General features: G+C 52.9%; 12 non-coding genes across 12 annotated transcripts; all 12 read left to right on the top strand.

Moving 5' to 3' along the window:
- The first annotated feature begins 1683 nt into the window (after positions 1–1683).
- Trnar-ucg lies at positions 1684–1756 on the top strand. The gene has a single exon. It is a non-coding gene; the product is annotated as a tRNA-Arg (tRNA).
- A 438-nt stretch (positions 1757–2194) lies between these two features.
- Trnak-cuu lies at positions 2195–2267 on the top strand. Its single transcript has one exon. It is a non-coding gene; the product is annotated as a tRNA-Lys (tRNA).
- Positions 2268–2588: 321 nt separating this feature from the next.
- On the top strand, positions 2589–2660 carry Trnat-agu. The gene has a single exon. It is a non-coding gene; the product is annotated as a tRNA-Thr (tRNA).
- A 548-nt stretch (positions 2661–3208) lies between these two features.
- Trnar-ucg lies at positions 3209–3281 on the top strand. Its single transcript has one exon. It is a non-coding gene; the product is annotated as a tRNA-Arg (tRNA).
- A 438-nt stretch (positions 3282–3719) lies between these two features.
- Positions 3720–3792, top strand: Trnak-cuu. Its single transcript has one exon. It is a non-coding gene; the product is annotated as a tRNA-Lys (tRNA).
- A 321-nt stretch (positions 3793–4113) lies between these two features.
- Trnat-agu lies at positions 4114–4185 on the top strand. The gene has a single exon. It is a non-coding gene; the product is annotated as a tRNA-Thr (tRNA).
- A 563-nt stretch (positions 4186–4748) lies between these two features.
- Positions 4749–4821, top strand: Trnar-ucg. The gene has a single exon. It is a non-coding gene; the product is annotated as a tRNA-Arg (tRNA).
- Positions 4822–5259: 438 nt separating this feature from the next.
- Positions 5260–5332, top strand: Trnak-cuu. Its single transcript has one exon. It is a non-coding gene; the product is annotated as a tRNA-Lys (tRNA).
- Positions 5333–5653: 321 nt separating this feature from the next.
- Positions 5654–5725, top strand: Trnat-agu. The gene has a single exon. It is a non-coding gene; the product is annotated as a tRNA-Thr (tRNA).
- Positions 5726–11807: 6082 nt separating this feature from the next.
- Trnar-ucg lies at positions 11808–11880 on the top strand. Its single transcript has one exon. It is a non-coding gene; the product is annotated as a tRNA-Arg (tRNA).
- A 438-nt stretch (positions 11881–12318) lies between these two features.
- Positions 12319–12391, top strand: Trnak-cuu. The gene has a single exon. It is a non-coding gene; the product is annotated as a tRNA-Lys (tRNA).
- Positions 12392–12712: 321 nt separating this feature from the next.
- Positions 12713–12784, top strand: Trnat-agu. The gene has a single exon. It is a non-coding gene; the product is annotated as a tRNA-Thr (tRNA).
- Positions 12785–12795: the final 11 nt, after the last annotated feature.

Raw genomic sequence — 12795 nt, 5'->3', positions numbered from 1 at the left:
ATGGTCGTCCTATCCAACTCACCCCCACCCTGAAATACCTTGGCCTCACCCTTGACCGACACCTCACCTGGACCCCTCATCTCCTGACCATCCAGCAGAAAGCCCATTCCCGCCTCCGCCTGCTGAAACTCCTGTCCGGCCGGACATGGGGATTGCATCCTTCTACCATCCTCCACACCTACAAATCCCTCATCCGTCCTATCCTCTGTTATGCCAGCGTCGCCTGGATCTCCGCCCCCACCCGCTTTTACAAGGCTCTCCAAATCCTTGAACGCCATGCGCTCCGCCTTGCCTTCCGTATCCGCCTTCCTTCCCCCACACGGCTCCTGTATGAACTGATCCCCTTCCCCCACCTCCTCTTGTTCCTCCAACATCTCCGCATCCTTTACATTGTTCGCAGGGTTGATCCCCCCCACCCTCTGGTTTCCTCCTTCCTCTCCACCCCCCGCCCGTTGCCGCGCCTCTATCGCTGTATCCCTCCCTCTCTCCACCTCCACACCCTCCATCTCCTTCATCAGGGCAATTTCCAACGCCTCCCCCTCCCGGATGACGAACTTCGCCGTGACATATACCCTTCCTTCCAACTATAATCCGGCCTTGTTCCCCCCCCCCTCCCCAGGGCCCCCTTCTCCTCTTTCCTCCTTCTCCCAGAGCGGATTTTCCTCCATCCCCCCCTCCCCTGAGACCCTGCACCCCATACTTGCCTCTCTCCTTCCCACATCCCTCCCTACCTGGCCCTCTTCCGAGCGCCCCCCATTTCCCCCCCCCCATCTCTTCCCCTCCCTCCCTTCTTCAGGTCTCCCTCATCTCCTTGAACCTGGCAGATCCTCTGTATTGATCAACATCAGTGTGCCACGTCAGTGTTGTGTTTCGTGCTTTTCTCGTGTGCGTCAAGAGGTGTGATTTTAATTGTGTGCTGCCTGGAGGTTCGCCGTCAGTGCTACGCTGTGTGCTATGCCAGCCGTCGACACCTTTATGCTCCAGTCATACTGTGCCTTGTGTTTCTTTTAATCGTCGCAGTGTGTGGCCTTTTGTGTGTGCTACTTTTAAACAGTTTTTTATCTCCATTTTACAGTCACCCCGTTTTTTTTTTGTATATTGCCTTCCATGATGTTCTCCCTTTTTATATCTATGTTCGCCTTCTTCTCTCCTTTGCTGTTTTTAAATGTCTTCTATTGTTTTGTTCTATGTCTTTCGGCTGAAGAGCAGCGCATATGCTGCTGCCAGCCCGCCCCGATAGGGGAATTGAAATACAATAAAGAAAAAAAAAAAAAAAAAAAAAACTGTTGCTTTTGGCAGTCTCCGGAGAATGCCGACGTGAAATACTTAGTTCTTGTGATGTATTTTCTACCCCTGGTAGAGACCCTCGCGGTTGTTGTCGTCGTCGTCGGCGCCGCCGCCGCTTTGGTAACAGCGGCAACTCGCCATTGTATGACATAGGGTGAGGTACCTTCTGCAACCGACAGAGATGGCAGTAAGCGATTGAAGCTGATTTGCAACCTCTTGTTTGATCAGCGTCATAAGGGCTTGAATGTAACTTGCGATGGGACACAGCAAGAAGTAGCGTCGCCTTTTTAGTACTGAAATTGGAGATGGAGGATTGCGTCAAAGATGGGAAATTCATTCCGGCAAGCGTACAAATGGCGAAAATGAGGTGTGTGTGGGGAAGCAAATTGCGCCAGTGACCGTGTGGCCTAATGGATAAGGCGTCGGACTTCGGATCCGAAGATTGCAGGTTCGAATCCTGTCACGGTCGAGTTTTTCCAGTTCTGCAAAAGTTGAATGCTGTTTTACTGTGTTGTTTGAGTAGTACAAAATTAGTTGAAAGTTGCTGCTGTCCGCTTCCTGGCTGCAAACCGGCGCCCACCTGAAGCTCAAGCAAGACAAAGGGGTTGTGTAGCGAAATTTTCGGAACAGTGCCGATCAGGAGAGTTCTTTTGGAACTACTGCATCTGACTCAGGACCCAAGAGCTACGCCACAGGCGTCTGCGCACTGTCGAGCATGTGTGTTGAATAATGGTGCTGATAGCCACGTATCATTTCAAGTAGATTTGATGCCTTTCGGAGACAATTTTCCATTGAATAGGATTGTAGCTCATTTGTGGCAGCAGGAAATAAGCTGTAGTCAAAAGGATCTTCCATAGATGGTCGCAGGTCGCATAAATACTGTATGGCTCGTAACGCGTTGTGTGGAGCCCGGCTAGCTCAGTCGGTAGAGCATGAGACTCTTAATCTGAGGGTCGTGGGTTAGAGCCCCACGCTGGGCGGCGCTAAATTTTGTGTCTACGCGGATGCAACCTGCGCCCCTCTCGTGAGCCTTGCGTAATGAACGTAACGGGTTACGACGATGCCTAGCTTCGTATGAATATCAGAGGAATGGTTTTTGAAGCTGAAAGTAACTCTGAAATGAAATAAATGTGTTGTTTTGGAATTTTAGGCGTACATCGATATCGTGTGAGATGTGTAGGAAAGCAGCAGCTGTGCTAACTAAATGCAAGTAATGGTCGCTAATGCGGTGCGTTTCCAGCTGAAGGGCTCCGATTCACTAGTCCATAAGAATAAAGTACCCGAAAAGGGCGCTAGGCGGCGCCTCCTTAGCTCAGTGGCAGAGCGCTGGTCTAGTAAACCAGAGGTCGTGAGTTCGATCCTCACAGTTGGCAAATGAATTTTGTAACAGCCCCATCTACCGTAGCGCTTTCGAAAAAAGTGGTCAAGGATAAAAAAAATTATGAATGGGTGCGGTATTTAAGAATTGCTCTCGCAAAAGAATAGTGCGAATGGTGCTATTAAAGTAGGCACCGGAAACTGTTGCTTTTGGCAGTCTCCGGAGAATGCCGACGTGAAATACTTAGCTCTTGTGATGTATTTTCTACCCCTGGTAGAGACCCTCGCGGTTGTTGTCGTCGTCGTCGTCGGCGCCGCCGCCGCTTTGGTAACAGCGGCAACTCGCCATTGTATGACATAGGGTGAGGTACCTTCTGCAACCGACAGAGATGGCAGTAAGCGATTGAAGCTGATTTGCAACCTCTTGTTTGATCAGCGTCATAAGGGCTTGAATGTAACTTGCGATGGGACACAGCAAGAAGTAGCGTCGCCTTTTTAGTACTGAAATTGGAGATGGAGGATTGCGTCAAAGATGGGAAATTCATTCCGGCAAGCGTACAAATAGCGAAAATGAGGTGTGTGTGGGGAAGCAAATTGCGCCAGTGACCGTGTGGCCTAATGGATAAGGCGTCGGACTTCGGATCCGAAGATTGCAGGTTCGAATCCTGTCACGGTCGAGTTTTTCCAGTTCTGCAAAAGTTGAATGCTGTTTTACTGTGTTGTTTGAGTAGTACAAAATTAGTTGAAAGTTGCTGCTGTCCGCTTCCTGGCTGCAAACCGGCGCCCACCTGAAGCTCAAGCAAGACAAAGGGGTTGTGTAGCGAAATTTTCGGAACAGTGCCGATCAGGAGAGTTCTTTTGGAACTACTGCATCTGACTCAGGACCCAAGAGCTACGCCACAGGCGTCTGCGCACTGTCGAGCATGTGTGTTGAATAATGGTGCTGATAGCCACGTATCATTTCAAGTAGATTTGATGCCTTTCGGAGACAATTTTCCATTGAATAGGATTGTAGCTCATTTGTGGCAGCAGGAAATAAGCTGTAGTCAAAAGGATCTTCCATAGATGGTCGCAGGTCGCATAAATACTGTATGGCTCGTAACGCGTTGTGTGGAGCCCGGCTAGCTCAGTCGGTAGAGCATGAGACTCTTAATCTGAGGGTCGTGGGTTAGAGCCCCACGCTGGGCGGCGCTAAATTTTGTGTCTACGCGGATGCAACCTGCGCCCCTCTCGTGAGCCTTGCGTAATGAACGTAACGGGTTACGACGATGCCTAGCTTCGTATGAATATCAGAGGAATGGTTTTTGAAGCTGAAAGTAACTCTGAAATGAAATAAATGTGTTGTTTTGGAATTTTAGGCGTACATCGATATCGTGTGAGATGTGTAGGAAAGCAGCAGCTGTGCTAACTAAATGCAAGTAATGGTCGCTAATGCGGTGCGTTTCCAGCTGAAGGGCTCCGATTCACTAGTCCATAAGAATAAAGTACCCGAAAAGGGCGCTAGGCGGCGCCTCCTTAGCTCAGTGGCAGAGCGCTGGTCTAGTAAACCAGAGGTCGTGAGTTCGATCCTCACAGTTGGCAAATGAATTTTGAAACAGCCCCATCTACCGTAGCGCTTTCGAAAAAAGTGGTCAAGGATAAAAAAAATTATGAATGGGTGCGGTATTTAAGAATTGCTCTCGCAAAAGAATAGTGCGAATGGTGCTATTAAAGTAGGCACCGGAAACTGTTGCTTTTGGCAGTCTCCGGAGAATGCCGACGTGAAATACTTAGTTCTTGTGATGTATTTTCTACCCCTGGTAGAGACCCTCGCGGTTGTTGTCGTCGTCGTCGTCGTCGTCGTCGTCGTCGGCGCCGCCGCCGCTTTGGTAACAGCGGCAACTCGCCATTGTATGACATAGGGTGAGGTACCTTCTGCAACCGACAGAGATGGCAGTAAGCGATTGAAGCTGATTTGCAACCTCTTGTTTGATCAGCGTCATAAGGGCTTGAATGTAACTTGCGATGGGACACAGCAAGAAGTAGCGTCGCCTTTTTAGTACTGAAATTGGAGATGGAGGATTGCGTCAAAGATGGGAAATTCATTCCGGCAAGCGTACAAATGGCGAAAATGAGGTGTGTGTGGGGAAGCAAATTGCGCCAGTGACCGTGTGGCCTAATGGATAAGGCGTCGGACTTCGGATCCGAAGATTGCAGGTTCGAATCCTGTCACGGTCGAGTTTTTCCAGTTCTGCAAAAGTTGAATGCTGTTTTACTGTGTTGTTTGAGTAGTACAAAATTAGTTGAAAGTTGCTGCTGTCCGCTTCCTGGCTGCAAACCGGCGCCCACCTGAAGCTCAAGCAAGACAAAGGGGTTGTGTAGCGAAATTTTCGGAACAGTGCCGATCAGGAGAGTTCTTTTGGAACTACTGCATCTGACTCAGGACCCAAGAGCTACGCCACAGGCGTCTGCGCACTGTCGAGCATGTGTGTTGAATAATGGTGCTGATAGCCACGTATCATTTCAAGTAGATTTGATGCCTTTCGGAGACAATTTTCCATTGAATAGGATTGTAGCTCATTTGTGGCAGCAGGAAATAAGCTGTAGTCAAAAGGATCTTCCATAGATGGTCGCAGGTCGCATAAATACTGTATGGCTCGTAACGCGTTGTGTGGAGCCCGGCTAGCTCAGTCGGTAGAGCATGAGACTCTTAATCTGAGGGTCGTGGGTTAGAGCCCCACGCTGGGCGGCGCTAAATTTTGTGTCTACGCGGATGCAACCTGCGCCCCTCTCGTGAGCCTTGCGTAATGAACGTAACGGGTTACGACGATGCCTAGCTTCGTATGAATATCAGAGGAATGGTTTTTGAAGCTGAAAGTAACTCTGAAATGAAATAAATGTGTTGTTTTGGAATTTTAGGCGTACATCGATATCGTGTGAGATGTGTAGGAAAGCAGCAGCTGTGCTAACTAAATGCAAGTAATGGTCGCTAATGCGGTGCGTTTCCAGCTGAAGGGCTCCGATTCACTAGTCCATAAGAATAAAGTACCCGAAAAGGGCGCTAGGCGGCGCCTCCTTAGCTCAGTGGCAGAGCGCTGGTCTAGTAAACCAGAGGTCGTGAGTTCGATCCTCACAGTTGGCAAATGAATTTTGAAACAGCCCCATCTACCGTAGCGCTTTCGAAAAAAGTGGTCAAGGATAAAAAAAATTATGAATGGGTGCGGTATTTAAGAATTGCTCTCGCAAAAGAATAGTGCGAATGGTGCTATTAAAGTAGGCACCGGAAACTGTTGCTTTTCACACATTCGAGGGTTGGATTCCCTCACTTCCTCATCGAGGACTCGCACTGCCTGGGCTGCTCTCAGGGTGTATCTTCGACGTGGAAGAGCCCCAATCGTGCTTGTCGCGCTGTTGCCCGTCTGCACGCCGGTACTGCTGCCCGCCGCCGCCGCCGCCGCCGTCGTCGTCTGTTCGCCGCCGCCCGGTGCTCGCCGCCGCCGCCGCCGCCGTCGCCGTCGCCGCTTGGTCGCCGTCTGTCGGTGCTCGCCGCTTCCTCTTCTGTCGCCACCACCTGGTCGCCGCTTCTTCAGCCGCCGCCGCCGCCGCCGCTGTCGCCGTCTCTTGGTGCTCGCCGCTTCTTCTGCCGCCGTCTCTCGGTGCTCGCCGCTGCCGCCGTCTCTCGGTGTTCGCTGCCGCCTGCGATCATGGACGCCCCAACTACCACCATCATCTACACCTCTCCTTCACCTGCCCCCACTGTAACGTCATGGAGTGCTTCCTCTGGGATTCACCCGTCTCATGCACCTCCCCTACTCACAGTCTCCTCCCCATCTATCTCCTCTCCATCGATGTATCCCCACCTGTACGTCACTCCTGCTCCTACCCCTGCTACTGCCCCTGCCGCTTCTCCCGCTCCTGCCTCTGTCCCTGCTCCCAACCCCCCTCCCCCTCCTGTCGCTCGCCGAGACGACTTTCCCCCTCTCCCCCCTGCGACTACCGCTGCTTCCCCTGCCAGAGTCTCCGCCCGCCGCGCCACAGTCGCCACCACGGAGCGCCATACCCTATCATCCGGTGCTTCTGCCTCACAGGAGGGCCCTGCCTCCCACCACCTCCCTATCCATCCAGTCCCTCATCCCTCCTCCCAGGCCACACCTGCCAAAAAATCTTCCAAACGGCCCAGTGGCGACCTCTCCTCTACTCCTTCCTCCAAAAAGCCACTGCCCGCCCCACCTCCCACTGACCCCGCTATGGATACCACCCCACCTCCCTCCTCTCCAGCCCCCTCCCTGTATACCTTTGTCCTCGCCAACCCTGATCCGAAATTCCTAGATGCCCGCACCCTCACCCTTGAAATCCGGAAGTACATCCCCAGTGCACCCATCACCCAACTTATCCCTCGCAGAGACTCTGTCCTCATCAAGTCTCCCTCTCCGTCCTTCCATACTGATCTCCTCCGGCGCCTTCCCCGCATCACCTTTGGGCCCCACGCATCCCTCACCCCATTCCTTACATCCTCCTCTCCTCGTCAACCCCAACCGCCTCGTCGTCCGCCGACCCTCACTGCCGTCATCACAAAACTCAGCCCTGTGATCACGGAGGCTGAGGTGTTGGCGGAACTGAATGCCCACCCCTCCCTGGAAGTCCGCTCTGCCCGCCGTATTTACAACTCCTCTGGCCCTACTTTCCTCATGCGTATCTTTACAGAGTCCGCCTCCTCCATCGACCACCTCCTCACGCAGGGAGCCCTGATTTTCAACCGCCGCCACCCTGTTGACCCGTCCCGTTCCCCTCCTCAATCCTACCGCTGCCAGCGTTGTCTTCTGTACAATGACCACCTCACCCAAAACTGCAAGAACCCACCCACCTGCCCCCATTGTAAAGCCTCCCACTTCCTCAAACAGTGTCCCAACCTCGCCTCCCCCCCATCCTGCAACACCTGCAATGAAACTCACCCCACCTATTCCTCCAAATGCAAAGCCAAGCCCCCTCCCACCAACCCTGAACTCACTGTCCCCGTTCGCCCCATTGACCCACCTATCCACCCTAACAATTCTCTCCGCCCTCCCCCTACAGCAGAAGACATCATCCGGTTCCTCACCGTCGTCCTGCAGAACATCCACCCCTTCCAGCGCACCCACACACTCCAGCAGATTTCCCTCGCTGCCCGCTCTGTTTTCCACTTAAACACCTACGCCACATACTCCCACAACCAGGCCCACTTTACCTTCACCCGCCTAGACACCCTCGTTTAAGCCCCTCTCTCCCCTTCCCACACCCTTCCCGCACCCAACGCCATGGCTCGTCAACAGTATCGTCTCCTCTACCTCAACATTCGCTCCCTCCCTGCAAACAAATGCCTCTTCATGCATACCCTCTCCCAGCACCAGGTTGACTCCTTCATCCTTAATGAAACCTTCCTCCAACCCCACCATGTGGTCCGCGTCTCCCCTTATCTCCTTCACCGCACTGACAATCCCCTTCCCCTAGCTCGAGGCGGGGTCGCTATCGGCCACCTCCGGCATCTCCCTGTCCGGCCACAACCCCTCCTCAATGACCCTACCGAACACCTTCTCCTCAGCCTCTTTTTTCCCTCCCTCACCGTCACCTGTGCCACTATCTATATTCGCCCCGCAGCTCCTCTCCCCTTTGACTTCATTTCCCATGTTGACCGTACCTTCTCCACCTATGTGATCGCCGCTGATCTCAACATCCACAGCCGTGACCCTGCCACCCTTCGGCGGTGGCATCAGTTCCTTGCCACCCTCCATGGTGACCTTGTTCCTCTCCCACAGCACACCCGTCCTGAAAGTAACTCCACCCCTGATGTTATCCTCGCTTCCCCCAACCTCCTTGGTCGCATTGCCGTTGATGTCCTCGATCCCGTCGGTAGTGACCATCTCCCTGTCCTTCTCACCATCTCCTCTACCCGTCCTGCCCCTGCAGCCACCCGCCCACCTGCCCCTCCAAAATCTGTCCATGACTACCACCGTGCCAATTGGGATGCCTACCGGGACTCCATTGCCTTACAGGTCGAAAGCCACCCCCTCACTTTCCACCACCCTGATGACATCACCCATGCCTCTTCCTTCCTTCAGAAGACCATCACTGACGCTGTGGAGGCTCATGTCCCTACCAAACTCATCCACCCTCACCGCCCTACGCTTCCTCCACAGGCCGTCCTTCTTCTGCGTGAATCCCGCAGGCTCTACCGCTCCTTCCTCCGCACTCGTGACCGGGATACTCTCACCCGCCACCGGCAATTACAGCGACATATCCGGAACCTCCTTACAGCAAAGAAACGCCGGGACTGGCGTCAGACATGCACACGCCTCAACTCCACCCTCCCTGTCAACTCCTCCAAGTACTGGTCAGCCTTCCACCGCCTTACTGGTAGCCATCCCACCCCGCATTACCCCATCCTCCATGACGATCGACCCTTTCCCGACAACCTCAGTAAGGCTAACCATTTTGCTTCCCACCTGTCCGAGGTCTTCTCCATTCCTGACGATCCCCACTCTGATTACTCCCTCTTCCCCACTGTCCTTGACCGCACTGACACCTCTGTCCCCCCGCTAGCCCCTAGCTTCCAGTACTTGGATCGGCTACCCCCGTCCGACATCAACACTCCCATCACCATGCAAGACATCACACTCGTCCTCCGCTCCAAACGCAACACCGCCCCTGGTCATGATGGTGTCACCTACCGTCACCTCAAGGAATCCCCTCCATCCTTCCTGTCTGTCCTTGCTACCCTGTACAATGTCCTCCTCTCCACTGGATTTTACCCTGACCTGTGGAAGACTTCCCGTGTCCTGCTGTTCCCTAAGCCTAACAAACCCCCCTCTGCTACCTCTTCCTATCGTCCCATCTGCCTCACCTCCGTGTTCAGTAAGGTCTTTGAGGCCATCCTCTCTCGCCGTATCCACCGCCACCTTAACCTCCACCGCCTCCTTCCTCTTACCCAATGTGGCTTCCGCCCTTCCTTCTCTGCTGACGACCAGCTCCTTAACCTTACCCATCTTCTTTCCCTCCAACTTAACTCCCGTCGCTCTGCTATCTTTGTTTCCCTTGATCTCCAGAACGCCTATGACCGTGTCTGGCATCCCGGGCTCCTTTTCAAACTTCAGACCTATGCTCTCCCCATCAACTTCGTCCGTCTCGTTGCTTCCTTCCTCTCCCATCGTCCCTCCTATGTGACTATCCACAATTCCAACTCCCGTACTTTCTACCCCTCTGCCGGCGTGCCCCAAGGTTCTGTCCTTTCCCCTCTCCTCTATCTCCTGTACACTGCTGATATGCCCAAACCTCCCCCTCCTGTTCATCTTCTCCAGTTCGCTGATGACACCGCCTTCCTAGCCCTTTATCCTACCCTCCAACGGTCCCAACGTACCCTCCAAACCCACCTTGACCAATTCACCGCTTGGTGCAACCAGTGGTTCCTCCGTGTTAATCCTTCCAAGACCCAGGCGATCATCATAGGCCGCACCACCCGCTCCTTCCGCCTCCATGATTTCTACCTCACCATTTACGGCCGTCCTATCCACCTCACTCCTACCCTCAAATACCTTGGCCTCACACTCGACCGCCATCTCACCTGGACTCCCCATCTCCTTACCATCCAAAACAAAGCTCACAACCGCCTCCGCCTCCTGAAACTCCTGTCCGGCCGGACGTGGGGTCTGCATCCTTCCACCATCCTTCACACCTACAAATCCATGATCCGCCCCATCCTTTGTTATGCCAGCATCGCTTGGATTTCCGCCCCTCCCCGGTTCTATAAAGCCCTCCAAATCCTCGAACGCCATGCACTCCGCCTCGCCTTCCGCATCCGCCTTCCGTCCCCCACGCGCATCCTCTATGACCTCATCCCCTTCCCCCACCTTCTCCTTTTCCTTGAACATATCCGCACACTATATATTGTCCGCCGCCTTGATCCCCCTCACCCCCTGGTGTCTCCCTTCCTCTCCACTCCCAACCAGTTGCCGCGCCTTTACCGTTGTGTCCCTCCCTCTCTCCATCTCCACACCCTCCATCTCCTTTCCCAACACAACTTCCACCGTCTACCACTCCCGGATGATGAGCTTCGCCCTGACATCTACCCTTCCTACCAACTCTAACCCCCTCTTCCTGCCTCCTCCTCAGGGCTCCCTCTCCTCCCCCTCCCTCCTTCTCAGCGGATTTCCCCTCCTACTCCCCATCCATCTCTTGTGCCTTCTTTCGGTGTCTCTGCGCTCCCTCCTGCCCTGTCTTCCCTTTTCCTCTCCCGCCCCATGTGTCTCCTGCCTCTTCGTGAACCCACAGTTGCCCCTCCTCTCTTCCTCCCGCCGCTTCCCCAGCTGCAACATGCTCTCCCCTCCTTTTCCATCCTCTCTGCCCTTTCCCTCGGCAGGTCCCGCCTGGTAGTTTTACTCTTCGTCGTGTGTGCTCCACGTGGGTTTTAAGTGTGTTGTCTTCGGAGTGTTTTTAATACTGTGGCCAACTTTTAACCTGTGCATGTGCATCCAGTGTCTTCTCTGTGTTTTAAGAATCGCCAACTGTGTTTTTTAACTTTCTGGTGACTTTTTTAACTGTCCCCAATGACCTTCTACATGTCAGTGATTTTTACCTCCATTTTCTCCCCTTACTCTGTTTTATGTTCCCCTTTTTTTACCTCCTTATGTATGTATTATTTTATTCTTGTTTTAGTTGTCATGTCACTCGGCTGAAGAGCGGCGGATTGTGCTGCTGACAGCCCTCCCCTGCCCATATGGGGCAGGGGCATGAAATCACAATAAAGGAAAAAAAAAAAAAAAAAAAAAAACTGTTGCTTTTGGCAGTCTCCGGAGAATGCCGACGTGAAATACTTAGTTCTTGTGATGTATTTTCTACCCCTGGTAGAGACCCTCGCGGTTGTCGTCGTCGTCGTCGTCGTCGTCGTCGTCGTCGTCGTCGGCGCCGCCGCCGCTTTGGTAACAGCGGCAACTCGCCATTGTATGACATAGGGTGAGGTACCTTCTGCAACCGACAGAGATGGCAGTAAGCGATTGAAGCTGATTTGCAACCTCTTGTTTGATCAGCGTCATAAGGGCTTGAATGTAACTTGCGATGGGACACAGCAAGAAGTAGCGTCGCCTTTTTAGTACTGAAATTGGAGATGGAGGATTGCGTCAAAGATGGGAAATTCATTCCGGCAAGCGTACAAATGGCGAAAATGAGGTGTGTGTGGGGAAGCAAATTGCGCCAGTGACCGTGTGGCCTAATGGATAAGGCGTCGGACTTCGGATCCGAAGATTGCAGGTTCGAATCCTGTCACGGTCGAGTTTTTCCAGTTCTGCAAAAGTTGAATGCTGTTTTACTGTGTTGTTTGAGTAGTACAAAATTAGTTGAAAGTTGCTGCTGTCCGCTTCCTGGCTGCAAACCGGCGCCCACCTGAAGCTCAAGCAAGACAAAGGGGTTGTGTAGCGAAATTTTCGGAACAGTGCCGATCAGGAGAGTTCTTTTGGAACTACTGCATCTGACTCAGGACCCAAGAGCTACGCCACAGGCGTCTGCGCACTGTCGAGCATGTGTGTTGAATAATGGTGCTGATAGCCACGTATCAGTTCAAGTAGATTTGATGCCTTTCGGAGACAATTTTCCATTGAATAGGATTGTAGCTCATTTGTGGCAGCAGGAAATAAGCTGTAGTCAAAAGGATCTTCCATAGATGGTCGCAGGTCGCATAAATACTGTATGGCTCGTAACGCGTTGTGTGGAGCCCGGCTAGCTCAGTCGGTAGAGCATGAGACTCTTAATCTGAGGGTCGTGGGTTAGAGCCCCACGCTGGGCGGCGCTAAATTTTGTGTCTACGCGGATGCAACCTGCGCCCCTCTCGTGAGCCTTGCGTAATGAACGTAACGGGTTACGACGATGCCTAGCTTCGTATGAATATCAGAGGAATGGTTTTTGAAGCTGAAAGTAACTCTGAAATGAAATAAATGTGTTGTTTTGGAATTTTAGGCGTACATCGATATCGTGTGAGATGTGTAGGAAAGCAGCAGCTGTGCTAACTAAATGCAAGTAATGGTCGCTAATGCGGTGCGTTTCCAGCTGAAGGGCTCCGATTCACTAGTCCATAAGAATAAAGTACCCGAAAAGGGCGCTAGGCGGCGCCTCCTTAGCTCAGTGGCAGAGCGCTGGTCTAGTAAACCAGAGGTCGTGAGTTCGATCCTCACAGTTGGCAAATGAATTTTG

The sequence above is a fragment of the Schistocerca piceifrons genome, unplaced genomic scaffold (genome assembly GCF_021461385.2).
Source record: "Schistocerca piceifrons isolate TAMUIC-IGC-003096 unplaced genomic scaffold, iqSchPice1.1 HiC_scaffold_1771, whole genome shotgun sequence".
Classification (NCBI taxonomy): Eukaryota; Metazoa; Arthropoda; class Insecta; order Orthoptera; family Acrididae; genus Schistocerca; species Schistocerca piceifrons.
The sequence above is the reverse complement of the archived record's forward strand: the minus strand, read 5'-3'. Positions and strand labels throughout refer to the sequence as shown.